This window comes from Oncorhynchus mykiss, chromosome 13, assembly GCF_057628025.1.
Source record: "Oncorhynchus mykiss isolate SJ-2025 chromosome 13, ASM5762802v1, whole genome shotgun sequence".
NCBI lineage: Eukaryota > Metazoa > Chordata > Actinopteri > Salmoniformes > Salmonidae > Oncorhynchus > Oncorhynchus mykiss.
Window position 1 is genome coordinate 4362576 of NC_143034.1, and position 17291 is coordinate 4379866.

Genomic DNA, 17291 nt, shown 5'->3' on the forward strand with positions numbered 1-17291 from the left:
GAGCAACATCAGATAAATTAAGATTTTTAGAAAGAGAATCAAAAAAAGATGAAGGACGCAAGAGCAACATGAGATACATAAAGATTTTAAAGAAGAAAATGAAAAAGAAGACTAAAATACAAGGGAGTGCAGACGCTCTAGGTAACTGACGAGAAAGTGTGGAAATCTTGCCAGAGCTGGGTAGTGTGGCCGAGCGGTCTAAGGCCCTGGATTTAGGCTCCAGTCTCTAAGGAGGCGTGGGTTCAAATCCCACCACTGCCATCTTTATTGAGTTTGTTTGCGCAAGCTATCACATGTTCTGCTTTATTTCAGCGTTTTTACTTTCATGTAGGGCCATGCAAGGGAGAAAAGAAGCAATGTTGTGTGTCACGGATGGGGTTCCAACTCAATAGTGTAGTCCGTCGCCTTAACCAACCAGCCACCAAGTCCTGTGCTCTCACGGTGGCAGTTGCACCTCCTACCGGTGGTTGTTCATGTCAAATCCCTGATTGGAAAAAAGGAAAGTTGTGATGGTCTGTGGGACGACCCAGCAATCCATTTTAACAGTTGGTACTGTGGGCGAGCTGTCCAGAGAACTGGATTTAAGGACCCAGTCTTTCAGAGGTGTCGGTTCAAAGTCCACCACTGCAACTTTTTCTCAACAGAAAACTGTAATGTAATTTCAAACAAGGCCACCAAGGACACCGGAAAATAAAGGGAATCCAGCCTTTACGCTAATTCCCACGTCTGTTATTGCAATTATCTGCCGTGTTTTTCTAATTCAATCTGCTTCAGACATAAAAGCAGAAACTAATTCTAAGTTTATACGATGGAAGAAAGAGCAACATCAGATAAATTAAGATTTTTAAAAAGAGAATCAAAAAAAGATGAAGGACTCAAGAGCAACATGAGATACATAAAGATTTTAAAGAAGAAAATTAAAAAGAGGACAAAAATTGAAGGAAGTGCAGACGCTCTAGGTAACTGACGAGAAAGTGTGAATAATTTGCCAGAGCTGGGTAGTGTGGCCGAGCGGTCTAAGGCGCTGGATTAAGGCTCCAGTCTCTAAGGAGGCGTGGGTTCAAATCCCACCACTGTCATATTTGTTGAGTTTTTTTGCGCAAGCTATCACTTGTTCTGCTTTATTTCGGCGTTTTTACTTTCATGCAGGGCCATGCAAGGGAGAAAATAAGCAATGTTCTGTGTCACGGATGGGGTTCCAACTCAATAGTGTAGTCCATCGCCTTAACCAACCAGCCACCAAGTCCTGTGCTCTCACGGTGGCAGTTGCACCTCCTACCGGTGGTTGTTCACGTCAAATCCTTGATTGGAAAAAAGGAAAGTTGTGATGGTCTGTGGGACGACCCAGCAGTCCATTTTAACAGTTGGTAATGTGGGCGAGCTGTCCAGAGAACTGGATTTAAGGACCCAGTCTTTCAGAGGTGTCGGTTCAAAGTCCACCACTGCAACTTTTTCTCAACAGAAAACTGTAATGTAATTTCAAACAAGGCCACCAAGGACACCGGAAAATAAAGGGAATCCAGCCTTTACCCTCATTCCCACGTCTATTATTGCTATTATCTGACGTGTTTTTCTAATTCAATCTGCTTCAGACATAAAAGCAGAAACTAATTCTAAGTTTATACGATGAAAGAAAGAGCAACATCAGATAAATTAAGATTTTTAGAAAGAGAATCAAAAAAAGATGAAGGACGCAAGAGCAACATGAGATACATAAAGATTTTAAAGAAGAAAATGAAAAAGAAGACTAAAATACAAGGAAGTGCAGACGCTCTAGGTAACTTACGAGAAAGTGTGGAAGCTTGTCAGAGTTGGGTAGTGTGGCCGAGTGGTCTAAGGCGCTGGATTAAGGCTCCAGTCTCTAAGGAGGCGTGGGTTCAAATCCCATCACTGCCATCTTTATTGAGTTTGTTTGCGTAAGCTATCACATGTTCTGCTTTATTTCAGCGTTTTTACTTTCATGCAGGGCCATGCAAGGGAGAAAAGAAGCAATGTTGTGTGTCACGGATGGGGTTCCAACTCAATAGTGTAGTCCATCGCCTTAACCAACCAGCCACCAAGTCCTGTGCCCCCGCGGTGGCAGTTGCACCTCCTACCGGTGGCTGTTCACGTCAAAGCCTAGATTGTAAACAAGGAAAGTTGGGCTGGGCTGTGCGACGACCTAGCAGTCCATTTTAACAGTGGGTACTGTGGCCAAGCTGTCCAGAGAACTGTATTTAAGGATCCAGTCTTTCAGAGGTGTGGGTTCAAAGTCCACCGCTTTAACTTTTTCTCAACAAAAAACTGTAATGTAATTTCAAACAAGGCCACCAAGGACACCGGACAAATAAAGAGAATCCAGCCTTTACCCTAATTCCCACCTCTGTTTTTGAAAAAATTCTGCTGTGTTTTTCAGATTCAATCTGCTTCAGACATAAAAGCAGAAACGAATTTTCAGTGTACACAATGGAAGAAAGAGCAACATCAGATAAATTAAGATTTTTAAAAAGAGAATCAAAAAAAGATGAAGGACGCAAGAGCAACATGAGATACATAAAGATTTTTAAGAAGAAAATGAAAAAGAAGACTAAAATACAAGGGAGTGCAGACGCTCTAGGTAACTGACGAGAAAGTGTGGAAATCTTGCCAGAGCTGGGTAGTGTGGCCAAGCGGTCTAAGGCGCTGGATTTAGGCTCCAGTCTCTAAGGAGGCGTGGGTTCAAATCCCACCACTGCCATCTTTATTGAGTTTGTTTGCGCAAGCTATCACATGTTCTGCTTTATTTCAGCGTTTTTACTTTCATGTAGGGCCATGCAAGGGAGAAAAAAATCAATTATGTGTGTCACGGATGGGGTTCCAACTCAATAGTGTAGTCCATCGCCTTAACCAACCAGCCACCAAGTCCTGTGCCCCCGCGGTGGCAGTTGCACCTCCTACCGGTGGCTGTTCACGTCAAAGCCTAGATTGTAAACAAGGAAAGTTGGGCTGGGCTGTGCGACGACCTAGCAGTCCATTTTAACAGTTGGTAGTGTGGCCGAGCTGTCCAGAGAACTGGATTTAAGTACCCAGTCTTTCGGAGGTGTCGGTTCAAAGTCCAACGCTGCAACTTTTTCTCAACAGAAAACTGTAATGTAATTTCAAACAAGGCCACCAAGGACACCGGAAAATAAAGGGAATCCAGCCTTTACCCTAATTCACACGTCTGTTATTGCAATTATCTGCCGTGTTTTTCTAATTCAATCTGCTTCAGACATGAAAGCAGAAACTAATTCTAAGTTTATACGATGGAAGAAAGAGCAACATCAGATAAATTAAGATTTTTAAAAAGAGAATCAAAAAAAGATGAAGGACGCAAGAGCAACATGAGATACATAAAGATTTTAAAGAAGAAAATGAAAAAGAAGACTAAAATTCAAGGGAGTGCAGACGCTCTAGGTAACTGACGAGAAAGTGTGAATATCCTGCCAGAGCTGGGTAGTGTGGCCGAGCGGTCTAAGGCGCTGGATTAAGGCTCCAGTCTCTAAGGAGGCGTGGGTTCAAATCCCACCACTGCCATCTTTATTGAGTTTGTTTGCTTTATTTATTTTTATTTATTTTTTTATTTTGAATTTTACCCCTTTTTCTCCCCAATTTCGTAGTATCCAATTGTTGTAGTAGCTACTATCTTGTCTCATTGCTACAACTCCCGTACGGGTTCGATGACGGAAGCAAGAGCAACATGAGATACATAAAGATTTTAAAGAAGAAAATGAAAAAGAAGACTGAAATACAAGGGAGTGCAGACGCTCTAGGTAACTGACGAGAAAGTGTGAATATCTTGCCAGAGCTGGGTAGTGTGGCCGAGTGGTCTAAGGCGCTGGAGTTAGGCTCCAGTCTCTAAGGGGGTTGGTTTCAAATCCCACAATTGCCATCTTTACTGAGTTCGTTTTGCAAGCTATCACATGTTCTGCTTTATTTCAGTGTTTTTACTTTCATGTAGGGCCATGCAAGGGAGAAAAAAATAAATGTTATGTGTCACGGATGGGGTTCCACCTCAATAGTCCATCGCCTTAACCAACCAGACACCAAGTCCTGTGCTCTCACGGTGGCAGTTGTACCTCCTACCGGTGGTTGTTCATGTCAAATCCTTGATTGGAAAAAAGGAAAGTTGTGATGGTCTGTGCGACGACCAAGCAGTCAATTTTAACAGTGGGAACTGTGGCCGAACTGTCCAGAGAACTGGATTTAAGGACCCAGTCTTTCGGAGGTGTCGGTTCAAAGTCCTCCGCTGCAACTTTTTCTCAACAGAAAACTGTAATGTAATTTCAAACAAGGCCACCAAGGACACCGGACAAATAAAGGGAATCCAGCCTTTACCCTAATTCCCACCTCTGTTATTGCTATTATCTGCCGTGTTTTTCTAATTCAATCTGCTTCAGACATAAAAGCAGAAACTAATTCTAAGTTTATACCATGAAAGAAAGAGCAACATCAGATAAATCAAGATTTTTAAAAAGAGAATCAAAAAAAGATGAAGGACGCAAGAGCAACATGAGATACATAAAGATTTTAAAGAAGAAAATGAAAAAGAAGACTGAAATACAAGGGAGTGCAGACGCTCTAGGTAACTGACGAGAAAGTGTGAATATTTTGCCACAGCTGGGTAGTGTGGCCGAGCGGTCTAAGGCGCTGGATTAAGGCTCCAGTCTCTAAGGAGGCGTGGGTTCAAATCCCACCACTGCCATCTTTATTGAGTTTGTTTGCGCAAGCTATCACATGTTCTGCTTTATTTCAGCGGTTTTACTTTCATGCAGGGCCATGCAAGGGAGAAAAGAAGCAATGTTGTGTGTCACGGATGGGGTTCCAACTCGATAGTGTAGTCCATCGCCTTAACCAACCAGCCACCAAGTCCTGTGCCCCCGCGGTGGCAGTTGCACCTCCTACCGGTGGTTGTTCACGTCAAATCCTTGATTGGAAAAAAGGAAAGTTGTGATGGTCTGTGGGACGACCCAGCAGTCCATTTTAACAGTTGGTACTGTGGCCGAGCTGTCCAGAGAACTGGATTTAAGGACCCAGTCTTTCGGAGGTGTCGGTTCAAAGTCCACCGCTGCAACTTTTTCTCAACAGAAAACTGTAATGTAATTTCAAACAAGGCCACCAAGGACACCGGACAAATAAAGGGAATCCAGCCTTTACCCTCATTCCCACGTCTGTTATTGCAATTATCTGCCGTGTTTTTCTAATTCAATCTGCTTCAGACATAAAAGCAGAAACTAATTCTCAGTTTATACGATGAAAGAAAGAGCAACATCAGATAAATTAACATTTTTAGAAAGAGAATCAAAAAAAGATGAAGGACGCAAGAGCAACATGAGATACATAAAGATTTTAAAGAAGAAAATGAAAAAGAAGACTGAAATACAAGGGAGTGCAGACGCTCTAGGTAACTGACGAGAAAGTGTGAATATTTTGCCACAGCTGGTTAGTGTGGCCGAGCGGTCTAAGGCGCTGGATTAAGGCTCCAGTCTCTAAGGAGGCGTGGGTTCAAATCCCACCACTGCCATCTTTATTGAGTTTGTTTGCGCAAGCTATCACATGCTCTGCTTTATTTCAGCGGTTTTACTTTCATGCAGGGCCATGCAAGGGAGAAAATAAGCAATGTTGTGTGTCACGGATGGGGATCCGACTCAGTAGTGTAGTCCATCGCCTTAACCAATTAGCCACCAAATCCTGTGCCCCCGCAGTGGCAGTTGCACCTCCTACCGGTGGTTGTTCACGTCAAATCCTTGATTGGAAAAAAGGAAAGTTGTGATGGTCTGTGCGACGACCAAGCAGTCCATTTTAACAGTGGGAACTGTGGCCGAGCTGTCCAGAGAACTGGATTTAAGGACCCAGTCTTTCGGAGGTGTCGGTTCAAAGTCCACCGCTGCAACTTTTTCTCAACAGAAAACTGTAATGTCATTTCAAACAAGGCCACCAAGGACACCGGACAAATAAAGGGAATCCAGCCTTTACCCTAATTCCCACGTCTGTTATTGCAATTATCTGCCATGTTTTTCTAATTCAATCTGCTTCAGATATAAAAGCAGAAACTAATTCTCAGTTTATACGATGAAAGAAAGAGCAACATCAGATAAATTAACATTTTTAGAAAGAGAATCAAAAAAAGATGAAGGACGCAAGAGCAACATGAGATACATAAAGATTTTAAAGAAGAAAATGAAAAAGAAGACTAAAATACAAGGGAGTGCAGACGCTCTAGGTAACTGACGAGAAAGTGTGAATATTTTGCCAGAGCTGGGTAGTGTGGCCGAGTGGTCTAAGGCGCTGTATTAAGGCTCCAGTCTCTAAGGAGGCGTGGGTTCAAATCCCACCACTGCCATCTTTATTGAGTTTGTTTGCACAAGCTATCACATGTTCTGCTTTATTTCATGTTTTTTACTTTCATGTCGGGCCATGCTAGGGAGAAAAGAAGCAATGATGTGTGTCACGGATGGGGTTCCAATTTAATAGTGTAGTCCATCGCCTTAACCAACCAGCCACCAAGTCCTGTGCCCCCGCGGTGGCAGTTGCACCTCCTACCGGTGGTTGTTCACGTCAAATCCTTGATTGGAAAAAAGGAAAGTTGTGATGGTCTGTGGGACGACCCAGCAGTCCATTTTAACAGTTGGTACTGTGGCCGAGCTGTCCAGAGAACTGGATTTAAGGACCCAGTCTTTCGGAGGTGTCGGTTCAAAGTCCACCGCTGCAACTTTTTCTCAACAGAAAACTGTAATGTAATTTCAAACAAGGCCACCAAGGACACCGGACAAATAAAGGGAATCCAGCCTTTACCCTCATTCCCACGTCTGTTATTGCAATTATCTGCCGTGTTTTTCTAATTCAATCTGCTTCAGACATAAAAGCAGAAACTAATTCTAAGTTTATACCATGAAAGAAAGAGCAACATCAGATAAATTAACATTTTTAGAAAGAGAATCAAAAAAAGATGAAGGACGCAAGAGCAACATGAGATACATAAAGATTTTAAAGAAGAAAATGAAAAAGAAGACTGAAATACAAGGGAGTGCAGACGCTCTAGGTAACTGACGAGAAAGTGTGAATATTTTGCCACAGCTGGGTAGTGTGGCCGAGCGGTCTAAGGCGCTGGATTAAGGCTCCAGTCTCTAAGGAGGCGTGGGTTCAAATCCCACCACTGCCATCTTTATTGAGTTTGTTTGCGCAAGCTATCACATTTTCTGCTTTATTTCAGCGGTTTTACTTTCATGCAGGGCCATGCAAGGGAGAAAATAAGCAATGTTGTGTGTCACGGATGGGGATCCGACTCAATAGTGTAGTCCATCGCCTTAACCAATTAGCCACCAAATCCTGTGCCCCCGCAGTGGCAGTTGCACCTCCTACCGGTGGTTGTTCACGTCAAATCCTTGATTGGAAAAAAGGAAAGTTGTGATGGTCTGTGCGACGACCAAGCAGTCCATTTTAACAGTGGGAACTGTGGCCGAGCTGTCCAGAGAACTGGATTTAAGGACCCAGTCTTTCGGAGGTGTCGGTTCAAAGTCCACCACTGCAACTTTTTCTCAACAGAAAACTGTAATGTCATTTCAAACAAGGCCACCAAGGACACCGGACAAATAAAGGGAATCCAGCCTTTACCCTAATTCCCACGTCTGTTATTGCAATTATCTGCCATGTTTTTCTAATTCAATCTGCTTCAGATATAAAAGCAGAAACTAATTCTCAGTTTATACGATGAAAGAAAGAGCAACATCAGATAAATTAACATTTTTAGAAAGAGAATCAAAAAAAGATGAAGGACGCAAGAGCAACATGAGATACATAAAGATTTTAAAGAAGAAAATGAAAAAGAAGACTGAAATACAAGGGAGTGCAGACGCTCTAGGTAACTGACGAGAAAGTGTGAATACTTTGCCACAGCTGGGTAGTGTGGCCGAGCGGTCTAAGGCGCTGGATTAAGGCTCCAGTCTCTAAGGAGGCGTGGGTTCAAATCCCACCACTGCCATCTTTATTGAGTTTGTTTGCGCAAGCTATCACATGTTCTGCTTTATTTCAGAGTTTTTACTTTCATGCAGGGCCATGCAAGGGAGAAAATAAGCAATGTTGTGTGTCACGGATGGGGTTCCGACTCAATAGTGTAGTCCATCGCCTTAACCAACCAGCCACCAAGTCCTGTGCCCCCGCGGTGGCAGTTGCACCTCCTACCGGTGGTTGTTCACGTCAAATCCTTGATTGGAAAAAAGGAAAGTTGTGATGGTCTGTGGGACGACCCAGCAGTCCATTTTAACAGTTGGTACTGTGGCCGAGCTGTCCAGAGAACTGGATTTAAGGACCCAGTCTTTCGGAGGTGTCGGTTCAAAGTCCACCGCTGCAACTTTTTCTCAACAGAAAACTGTAATGTAATTTCAAACAAGGCCACCAAGGACACCGGACAAATAAAGGGAATCCAGCCTTTACCCTCATTCCCACGTCTGTTATTGCAATTATCTGCCGTGTTTTTCTAATTCAATCTGCTTCAGACATAAAAGCAGAAACTAATTCTAAGTTTATACCATGAAAGAAAGAGCAACATCAGATAAATTAACATTTTTAGAAAGAGAATCAAAAAAAGATGAAGGACGCAAGAGCAACATGAGATACATAAAGATTTTAAAGAAGAAAATGAAAAAGAAGACTGAAATACAAGGGAGTGCAGACGCTCTAGGTAACTGACGAGAAAGTGTGAATATTTTGCCACAGCTGGGTAGTGTGGCTGAGCGGTCTAAGGCGCTGGATTAAGGCTCCAGTCTCTAAGGAGGCGTGGGTTCAAATCCCACCACTGCCATCTTTATTGAGTTTGTTTGCGCAAGCTATCACATGTTCTGCTTTATTTCAGAGTTTTTACTTTCATGCAGGGCCATGCAAGGGAGAAAATAAGCAATGTTGTGTGTCACGGATGGGGATCCGACTCAATAGTGTAGTCCATCGCCTTAACCAATTAGCCACCAAATCCTGTGCCCCCGCAGTGGCAGTTGCACCTCCTACCGGTGGTTGTTCACGTCAAATCCTTGATTGGAAAAAAGGAAAGTTGTGATGGTCTGTGCGACGACCAAGCAGTCCATTTTAACAGTGGGAACTGTTGCCGAGCTGTCCAGAGAACTGGATTTAAGGACCCAGTCTTTCGGAGGTGTCGGTTCAAAGTCCACCGCCGCAACTTTTTCTCAACAGAAAACTGTAATGTCATTTCAAACAAGGCCACCAAGGACACCGGACAAATAAAGGGAATCCAGCCTTTACCCTAATTCCCACGTCTGTTATTGCAATTATCTGCCGTGTTTTTCTAATTCAATCTGCTTCAGACATAAAAGCAGAAACGAATTCTAAGTTTATACGATGGAAGAAAGAGCAACATCAGATAAATTAAGATTTTTAAAAAGAGAATCAAAAAAAGATGAAGGACGCAAGAGCAACATGAGATACATAAAGATTTTAAAGAAGAAAATGAAAAAGAAGACTAAAATACAAGGGAGTGCAGACGCTCTAGGTAACTGACGAGAAAGTGTGAATATTTTGCCACAGCTGGGTAGTGTGGCCGAGCGGTCTAAGGCGCTGGATTAAGGCTCTAGTCTCTAAGGAGGCGTGGGTTCAAATCCCACCACTGCCATCTACATTGAGTTTGTTTGTGCAAACTATCACATGTTCTGCTTTATTTCAGCATTTTTACTTTCATGTCGCCCATGCAAGGGAGAAATTAGCAAATGCTGTGTGGCACAGATTGGGTTCTGTTAGTGTTTAAATACTGGAGAGTTGAGACCCAATCACGGACGCTGGACAGAGTGGATTTCAGTTGTAACAAAAGACAGTTTTAATGAGTCAGAGATATCTTGTTCTGCAGTTTTACGTGCACTGTCTAAGGCGCTGGATTAAGGCTCCAGTCTCTAAGGAGGCGTGGGTTCAAATCCCACATCTTTATTGAGTTTGTTTGTGCAAGATATCACATGTTCTGCTTTATTTAATGGTTTTTACTTTCATGTCGGACCATGCAAGGGAGAAAAGAAGCAATGTTGTGTGTCACGGATGGGGTTCCAACTCAATAGTGTAGTCCATTGCCTTAACCAACCAGCCACCAAGTCCTGTGCCCCCGCGGTGGCAGTTGCACCTCCTACCGGTGGTTGTTCACGTCAAAGACTTGATTGTAAACAAGGAAAGTTGGCCTGGTCTATGCGAAGACCTAGCAGTCCATTTAAACAGTGGGTACTGTGGCCAAGCTGTCCAGAGAACTGTATTTAAGGATCCAGTCTTTCAGAGGTGTGGGTTCAAAGTCCACCGCTTTAACTTTTTCTCAACAGAAAACTGTAATGTAATTTCAAGCAAGTCCACCAAGGACACCGGACAAATAAAGGGAATCCATCCTTTACCCTAATTCCCTCGTCTGTTTTTGAAATTATCTGCTGTGTTTTTCAGATTCAATCTGCTTCAGACATAAAAGCAGAAACTAATTTTCAGTGTACACAATGGAAGAAAGAGCATCATGAGACAAATCAAGATTTTTAAAAAGAGAATCAAAAAAAGATGAAGGACGCAAGAGCAACATGAGATACATAAAGATTTTAAAGAAGAAAATGAAAAAGAGGACTAACATACAAGGAAGTGCAGACGCTCTAGGTAACTGACGAGAAAGTGTGAATAGTTCGCCATAGCTGGGTAGTGTGGCCGAGCGGTCTAAGGCGCTGGATTAAGGCTCCAGTCTCTAAGGAGGCGTGGGTTCAAGTCCCACCACTGCCAATTACAGTGAGTTTGTTTGCGCAAACTATCACATGTTCTGCTTTATTTCAGCGTTTTTACTTTCATGCAGGGCCATGCAAGGGAGAAAAGAAGCAATGTTGTGTGTCACGGATGGGGTTCCAACTCAATAGTGTAGTCCATCGCCTTAACCAACCAGCCACCAAGTCCTGTGCCTCCACGGTGGCAGTTGCACCTCCTACCGGTGGTTGTTCATGTCAAATCCTTGATTGGAAAAAAGGAAAGTTGTGATGGTCTGTGCGACGACCAAGCAGTCCATTTTAAGAGTGGGTACTGTGGCCGAGCTGTCCAGAGAACTGGATTTAAGGACCCAGTCTTTCGGTTCAAAGTCCACCACTGCAACTTTTTCTCAACAGAAAACTGTAATGTAATTTCAAACAAGGCCAATAAAGGACACCGGACAAATAAAGGGAATCCAGCCTTTACCCTAATTCCCAAGTCTGTTATTGCAATTATCTGCCGTGTTTTTCTAATTCAATCTGCTTCAGACATAAAAGCAGAAACTAATTCTAAGTTTATACGATGAAAGAAAGAGCAACATCAGATAAATTAAGATTTTTAGATAGAGAATCAAAAAAAGATGAAGGACGCAAGAGCAACATGAGATACATAAAGATTTTAAAGAAGAAAATGAAAAAGAAGACTAAAATACAAGGGAGTGCAGACGCTCTAGGTAACTGACGAGAAAGTGTGAATATTTTTCCAGACTTGGGTAGTGTGGCCGAGCGGTCTAAGGCGCTGGATTAAGGTTCCAGTCCAGGTTCCAGGAGGCGTGGGTTCAAATCCCACCACTGCCATCTTTATTGAGTTTGTTTGCGCAAGCTATCACATGTTCTGCTTTATTTCAGCGTTTTTACTTTCATGCAGGGCCATGCAAGGGAGAAAAGAAGCAATGTTGTGTGTCACGGATGGGGTTCCAACTCAATAGTGTAGTCCGTCGCCTTAACCAACCAGCCACCAAGTCCTGTGCCCCCACGGTGGCAGTTGCACCTCCTACCGGTGGTTGTTCATGTCAAAGCCTAGATTGTAAACAAGGAAACTTGGGCTGGGCTGTGCGATGACCCAGCAGTCCATTTTAACAGTGGGAACTGTGGCCGAGCTGTCCAGAGAACTGGATTTAAGGACCCAGTCTTTCGGAGGTGTCGGTTCAAAGTCCACCGCTGCAACTTTTTCTCAACAGAAAACTGTAATGTAATTTCAAACAAGGCCACCAAGGACACCGGACAAATAAAGGGAATCCAGCCTTTACCCTAATTACCATGTCTGTTATTGCAATTATCTGCCGTGTTTTTCTAATTCAATCTGCTTCAGACAAAAAAGCAGAAACTAATTCTAAGTTTATACGATGGAAGAAAGAGCAACATCAGATAAATTAAGATTTTTAAAAAGAGAATCAAAAAAAGATGAAGGACGCAAGAGCAACATGAGATACATAAAGATTTTAAATAAGAAAATGAAAAAGAAGACTAAAATACAAGGAAGTACAGACGCTCTAGGTAACTGACGAGAAAGTGTAAATATTTTGCCAGAGCTGGGTAGTGTGGCCGAGCGGTCTAAGGCGCTGGGTTAAGGCTCCAGTCTCTAAGGAGGCGTGGGTTCAAATCCCACCACTGCCATCTTTATTGAGTTTGTTTGCGCAAGCTTATCACATGTTCTGCTTTATTTCAGCGTTTTTACTTTCATGCAGGGCCATGCAAGGGAGAAAAGAAGCAATGTTGTGTGTCACGGGTGGGGTTCCAACTCAATAGTGTAGTCCATCGCCTTAACCAACCAGCCACCAAGTCCTGTGCCCCCGCGGTGGCAGTTGCACCTCCTACCGGTGGTTCTTCACGTCAAATCCTTGATTGGAAAAAAGGAAAGTTGTGATGGTCTGTGCGACGACCAAGCAGTCCATTTTAACAGTGGGAACTGTGGCCGAGCTGTCCAGAGAACTGGATTTAAGGACCCAGTTTTTCGGAGGTGTAGGTTCAAAGTCCACCTCTGCAACTTTTTCTCAACAGAAAACTGTAATGTAATTTCAAACAAGGCCACCAAGGACACCGGACAAATAAAGGGAATCCAGCCTTTACCCTAATTCCCACATCTGTTATTGCAATTATCTGCCGTGCTTTTCTAATTCAATCTGCTTCAGACATAAAAGCAGAAGCGAATTCTAAGTTTATACGATGAAAGAAAGAGCAACATCAGATAAATTAAGATTTTTAGAAAGAGAATCAAAAAAAGATGAAGGACTCGAGAGCAACATGAGATACATAAAGATTTTAAAGAAGAAAATGAAAAAGAGGACAAAAATTGAAAGAAGTGCAGACGCTCTAGGTAACTGACGAGAAAGTGTGAATAATTTGCCAGAGCTGGGTATTGTGGCCGAGCGGTCTAAGGCGTTGGATTTAGGCTCCAGTCTTTAAGGAGGCGTGGGTTCAAATCCCACCACTGCCATCTTTATTGAGTTTGTTTGTGCAAGCTATCACATGTTCTGCGTTATGTCAGGGTTTTTACTTTCATGTCGCCCATGCAAGTGAGAAAAGAAGCAATGATGTGTGTCACAGATGGGGTTCCAACTCAATAGTGTAGTCCATCGCCTTAACCTACCAGCCACCAAGTCCTGTACTCTCACGGTGGCAATTGCACCTCCTACCGGTGGTTGTTCACGTCAAATCCTTGATCGGAAAAAAGGAAAGTTGTGATGGTCTGTGGGACGACCCAGCAGTCCATTTTAACAGTTGGTACTGTGGCCGAGCTGTCCAGAGAACTGGATTTAAGGACCCAGTCTTTCGGAGGTGTCGGTTCAAAGTCCACCGCTGCAAGTTTTTCTCAACAGAAAACTGTAATGTAATTTCAAACAAGGCTACCAAGGACACCGGAAAATAAAGGGAATCCAGCCTTTACCCTAATTCCCACGTCTGTTATTGCAATTATCTGCAGTGTTTATCCAATTCAATCTGCTTCAGACATAAAAGCAGAAACTAATTCTAATTTTATACGATGAAAGAAAGAGCAACATCAGATAAATTACGATTTTTAAAAAGAGAATCAAAAAAAGATGACGGACGCAAGAGCAACATGAGATACATAAAGATTTTAAAGAAGAAAATGAAAAAGAAGACTAAAATACAAGGAAGTGCAGACGCTCTAGGTAACTGACGAGAAAGTGTGAATATTTTGCCAGAGCTGGGTAGTGTGGCCGAGTGGTCTAAGGCGCTGGATTTAGGCTCCAGTCTCTAAGGAGGCGTGGGTTCAAATCCCACCACTGCCATCTTTATTGAGTTTGTTTGCGCAAGCTATCACATGTTCTTCTTTATTTCAGCGTTTTTACTTTCATGCAGGGCCATGCAAGGGAGAAAAGAAGCAATGTTGTGTGTCACGGATGGGGTTCCAACTCAATAGTGTAGTACATCGCCTTAACCAACCAGCAACCAAGTCCTGTGCCCCCGTGGTGGCAGTTGCACCTCCTACCGGTGGTTCTTCACGTCAAATCCTTGATTGGAAAAAAGGAAAGTTGTGATGGTCTGTGCGACGACCAAGCAGTCCATTTTAACAGTGGGAACTGTGGCCAAGCTGTCCAGAGAACTGGATTTAAGGACCCAGTCTTTCGGAGGTGTGGGTTCAAAGTCCACCGCTGTAACTTTTTCTCAACAGAAAACTGTAATGTAATTTCAAACAAGGCCACCAAGGACACCAGAAAATAAAGGGAATCCAGCCTTTACCCTAATTCCCACGTCTGTTATTGCAATTATCTGCCGTGTTTTTCTAATTCAATCTGCTTCAGACATGAAAGCAGAAACTAATTCTAAGTGTATACGATGGAAGAAAGAGCAACATCAGATAAATTAAGATTTTTAAAAAGAGAATCAAAAAAAGATGAAGGACGCAAGAGCAACATGAGATACATAAAGATTTTAAAGAAGAAAATGAAAAAGAGGACAAAAATTGAAAGAAGTGCAGACGCTCTAGGTAACTGACGAGAAAGTGTGAATAATTTGCCAGAGCTGGGTAGTGTGGCCGAGCGGTCTAAGGCGCTGGATTAAGGCTCCAGTCTCTAAGGAGGCGTGGTTTCAAATCCCACCACTGCCATCTTTATTGAGTTTGTTTGCGCAAGCTATCACATGTTCTGCTTTATTTCAGCGTTTTTACTTTCATGCAGGGCCATGCAAGGGAGAAAAGAGGCAATGTTGTGTTTCACGGATAGGGTTCCAACTCAATAGTGTAGTCCATCGCCTTAACCAACCAGCCACCAAGTCCTGTGCCCCCGCGGTGGCAGTTGCACCTCCTACCGGTGGTTTATCACGTCAAATCCTTGATTGGAAACAAGGAAACTTGGGCTGGGCTGTGCGATGACCCAGCAGTCCATTTTAACAGTGGGTACTGTGGCCAAGCTGTCCAGAGAACTGGATTTAAGGACCCAGTCTTTCGGAGGTGTGGGTTCAAAGTCCACCACTGCAACTTTTTCTCAACAGAAAACTGTAATGTAATTTCAAACAAGGCCACCAAGGACACCGGACAAATAAAGGGAATCCAGCCTTTACCCTAATTCCCACATCTGTTATTGCAATTATCTGCCGTGTTTTTCTAATTCAGTCTGCTTCAGACATGAAAGCAGAAACGAATTCTAAGTTTAGACGATGGAAGAAAGTGCAACATCAGATAAATTAAGATTTTTAAAAAGAGAATAAAAAAAAGATGAAGGACGCAAGAGCAACATGAGATACATAAAGATTTTAAAGAAGAAAATGAAAAAGAAGACTAAAATACAAGGAAGTGCAGACACTCTAGGTAACTGACGAGAAAGTGTGAATATTTTGCCAGAGCTGGGTAGTGTGGCCGAGCGGTCTAAGGCGCTGGATTAAGGCTCCAGTCTCTAAGGAGGCGTGGGTTCAAATCCCACCACTGTCATCTTTATTGAGTTTGTTTGCGCAAGCTATCACATGTTCTGCTTTATTTCAGCGTTTTTACTTTCATGCAGGGCCATGCAAGGGAGAAAAGAAGCAATGTTGTGTGTCACGGATGGGGTTCCAACTCAATAGTGTAGTACATCGCCTTAACCAACCAGCCACCAAGTCCTGTGCCCCCGCGGTGGCAGTTGCACCTCCTACCGGTGGTTCTTCACGTCAAATCCTTGATTGGAAAAAAGGAAAGTTGTGATGGTCTGTGCGACGACCAAGCAGTCCATTTTAACAGTGGGAACTGTGGCCGAGCTGTCCAGAGAACTGGATTTAAGGACCCAGTCTTTCGGAGGTGTAGGTTCAAAGTCCACCTCTGCAACTTTTTCTCAACAGAAAACTGTAATGTAATTTCAAACAAGGCCACCAAGGACACCGGACAAATAAAGGGAATCCAGCCTTTACCCTAATTCCCACGTCTGTTATTGCAATTATCTGCCGTGTTTTTCTAATTCAATCTGCTTCAGACATAAAAGCATAAACTAATTCTAAGTTCATACGATAGAAGAAAGAGCAACATCAGATAAATTAAGATTTTTAAAAAGAGAATCAAAAAAAGATGAAGGACTCAAGAGCCACATGAGATACATAAAGATTTTAAAGAATAAAATGAAAAAGAATACTAAAATACAAGGGAGTGCAGACGCTCTAGGTAACTGACGAGAAAGTGTGAATATTTTTCCAGAGTTGTGTAGTGTGGCCGAGCGGTCTAAGGCGCTGGATTAAGGCTCCAGTCTCTAAGGAGGCGTGGGTTCAAATCCCCCCACTGCCATCTTTATTGAGTTTGTTTGCGCAAGCTATCACATGTTCTGCTTTATTTCAGCGTTTTTACTTTCATGTAGGGCCATGCAAGAGAGAAAAATATCAATGTTGTGTGTCACGGATGGGGTTCCACCTCAATAGTGTAGTCCATCGCCTTAACCAACCAGCCACCAAGTCCTGTGCTCTCACGGTGGCAGTTGCACCTCCTACCGGTGGTTGTTCACGTCAAAGCCTAGATTGTAAACAAGGAAAGTTGGCCTGGGCTGTCAGAAGACCTAGCAGTCCATTTTAACAGTGGGTACTGTGGCCAAGCTGTCCAGAGAACAGGATTTAAGGATCCAGTCTTTCAGAGGTGTGGGTTCAAAGTCCACCGCTTTAACTTTTTCTCAACAGAAAACTGTAATGCAATTTCAAACAAGGCCACCAAGGACACCAGAAAATAAAGGGAATCCAGCCTTTACCCTAATTCCCACGTCTGTTATTGCTATTATCTGCCGTGTTTTTCTAATTCAATCTGCTTCAGACATAAAAGCAGAAACACATTTTCAGTGTACACAATGGAAGAAAGAGCAACATGAGATAAATCAAGATTTTTAAAAAGAGAATCAAAAAAAGATGAAGGACGCAAGAGCAACATGAGATACATAAAGATTTTAAAGAAGAAAATGAAAAAGAATACTAAAATACAAGGGAGTGCAGACGCTCTAGGTAACTGACAAGAAAGTGTGGAACTCTTACCAGAGCTGGGTAGTGTGGCCGAGCGGTCTAAGGCGCTGGATTAAGGCTCCAGTCTCTAAGGAGGCGTGGGTTCAAATCCCACCACTGCCATCTTTATTG

At 43.0% G+C, this 17291-nt stretch overlaps 20 non-coding genes across 20 annotated transcripts; all 20 read left to right on the plus strand.

Moving 5' to 3' along the window:
• Positions 1–179: 179 nt before the first annotated feature.
• On the plus strand, positions 180–261 carry trnal-uag (transfer RNA leucine (anticodon UAG)). Its single transcript has one exon. It is a non-coding gene; the product is annotated as a tRNA-Leu (tRNA).
• Positions 262–997: 736 nt separating this feature from the next.
• Positions 998–1079, plus strand: trnal-aag (transfer RNA leucine (anticodon AAG)). Its single transcript has one exon. It is a non-coding gene; the product is annotated as a tRNA-Leu (tRNA).
• A 735-nt stretch (positions 1080–1814) lies between these two features.
• Positions 1815–1896, plus strand: trnal-aag (transfer RNA leucine (anticodon AAG)). Its single transcript has one exon. It is a non-coding gene; the product is annotated as a tRNA-Leu (tRNA).
• Positions 1897–2634: 738 nt separating this feature from the next.
• On the plus strand, positions 2635–2716 carry trnal-uag (transfer RNA leucine (anticodon UAG)). The gene has a single exon. It is a non-coding gene; the product is annotated as a tRNA-Leu (tRNA).
• Positions 2717–3452: 736 nt separating this feature from the next.
• On the plus strand, positions 3453–3534 carry trnal-aag (transfer RNA leucine (anticodon AAG)). Its single transcript has one exon. It is a non-coding gene; the product is annotated as a tRNA-Leu (tRNA).
• A 1086-nt stretch (positions 3535–4620) lies between these two features.
• trnal-aag (transfer RNA leucine (anticodon AAG)) lies at positions 4621–4702 on the plus strand. The gene has a single exon. It is a non-coding gene; the product is annotated as a tRNA-Leu (tRNA).
• A 736-nt stretch (positions 4703–5438) lies between these two features.
• On the plus strand, positions 5439–5521 carry trnal-aag (transfer RNA leucine (anticodon AAG)). Its single transcript has one exon. It is a non-coding gene; the product is annotated as a tRNA-Leu (tRNA).
• A 737-nt stretch (positions 5522–6258) lies between these two features.
• trnal-aag (transfer RNA leucine (anticodon AAG)) lies at positions 6259–6340 on the plus strand. The gene has a single exon. It is a non-coding gene; the product is annotated as a tRNA-Leu (tRNA).
• A 737-nt stretch (positions 6341–7077) lies between these two features.
• On the plus strand, positions 7078–7159 carry trnal-aag (transfer RNA leucine (anticodon AAG)). Its single transcript has one exon. It is a non-coding gene; the product is annotated as a tRNA-Leu (tRNA).
• A 737-nt stretch (positions 7160–7896) lies between these two features.
• Positions 7897–7978, plus strand: trnal-aag (transfer RNA leucine (anticodon AAG)). Its single transcript has one exon. It is a non-coding gene; the product is annotated as a tRNA-Leu (tRNA).
• A 737-nt stretch (positions 7979–8715) lies between these two features.
• trnal-aag (transfer RNA leucine (anticodon AAG)) lies at positions 8716–8797 on the plus strand. The gene has a single exon. It is a non-coding gene; the product is annotated as a tRNA-Leu (tRNA).
• A 737-nt stretch (positions 8798–9534) lies between these two features.
• On the plus strand, positions 9535–9616 carry trnal-aag (transfer RNA leucine (anticodon AAG)). The gene has a single exon. It is a non-coding gene; the product is annotated as a tRNA-Leu (tRNA).
• Positions 9617–10655: 1039 nt separating this feature from the next.
• On the plus strand, positions 10656–10737 carry trnal-aag (transfer RNA leucine (anticodon AAG)). The gene has a single exon. It is a non-coding gene; the product is annotated as a tRNA-Leu (tRNA).
• Positions 10738–11466: 729 nt separating this feature from the next.
• trnal-uag (transfer RNA leucine (anticodon UAG)) lies at positions 11467–11552 on the plus strand. Its single transcript has one exon. It is a non-coding gene; the product is annotated as a tRNA-Leu (tRNA).
• A 737-nt stretch (positions 11553–12289) lies between these two features.
• On the plus strand, positions 12290–12371 carry trnal-aag (transfer RNA leucine (anticodon AAG)). The gene has a single exon. It is a non-coding gene; the product is annotated as a tRNA-Leu (tRNA).
• Positions 12372–13109: 738 nt separating this feature from the next.
• On the plus strand, positions 13110–13191 carry trnal-uag (transfer RNA leucine (anticodon UAG)). Its single transcript has one exon. It is a non-coding gene; the product is annotated as a tRNA-Leu (tRNA).
• Positions 13192–13926: 735 nt separating this feature from the next.
• trnal-aag (transfer RNA leucine (anticodon AAG)) lies at positions 13927–14008 on the plus strand. Its single transcript has one exon. It is a non-coding gene; the product is annotated as a tRNA-Leu (tRNA).
• Positions 14009–14744: 736 nt separating this feature from the next.
• On the plus strand, positions 14745–14826 carry trnal-aag (transfer RNA leucine (anticodon AAG)). Its single transcript has one exon. It is a non-coding gene; the product is annotated as a tRNA-Leu (tRNA).
• Positions 14827–15563: 737 nt separating this feature from the next.
• trnal-aag (transfer RNA leucine (anticodon AAG)) lies at positions 15564–15645 on the plus strand. The gene has a single exon. It is a non-coding gene; the product is annotated as a tRNA-Leu (tRNA).
• A 1555-nt stretch (positions 15646–17200) lies between these two features.
• Positions 17201–17282, plus strand: trnal-aag (transfer RNA leucine (anticodon AAG)). Its single transcript has one exon. It is a non-coding gene; the product is annotated as a tRNA-Leu (tRNA).
• Positions 17283–17291: the final 9 nt, after the last annotated feature.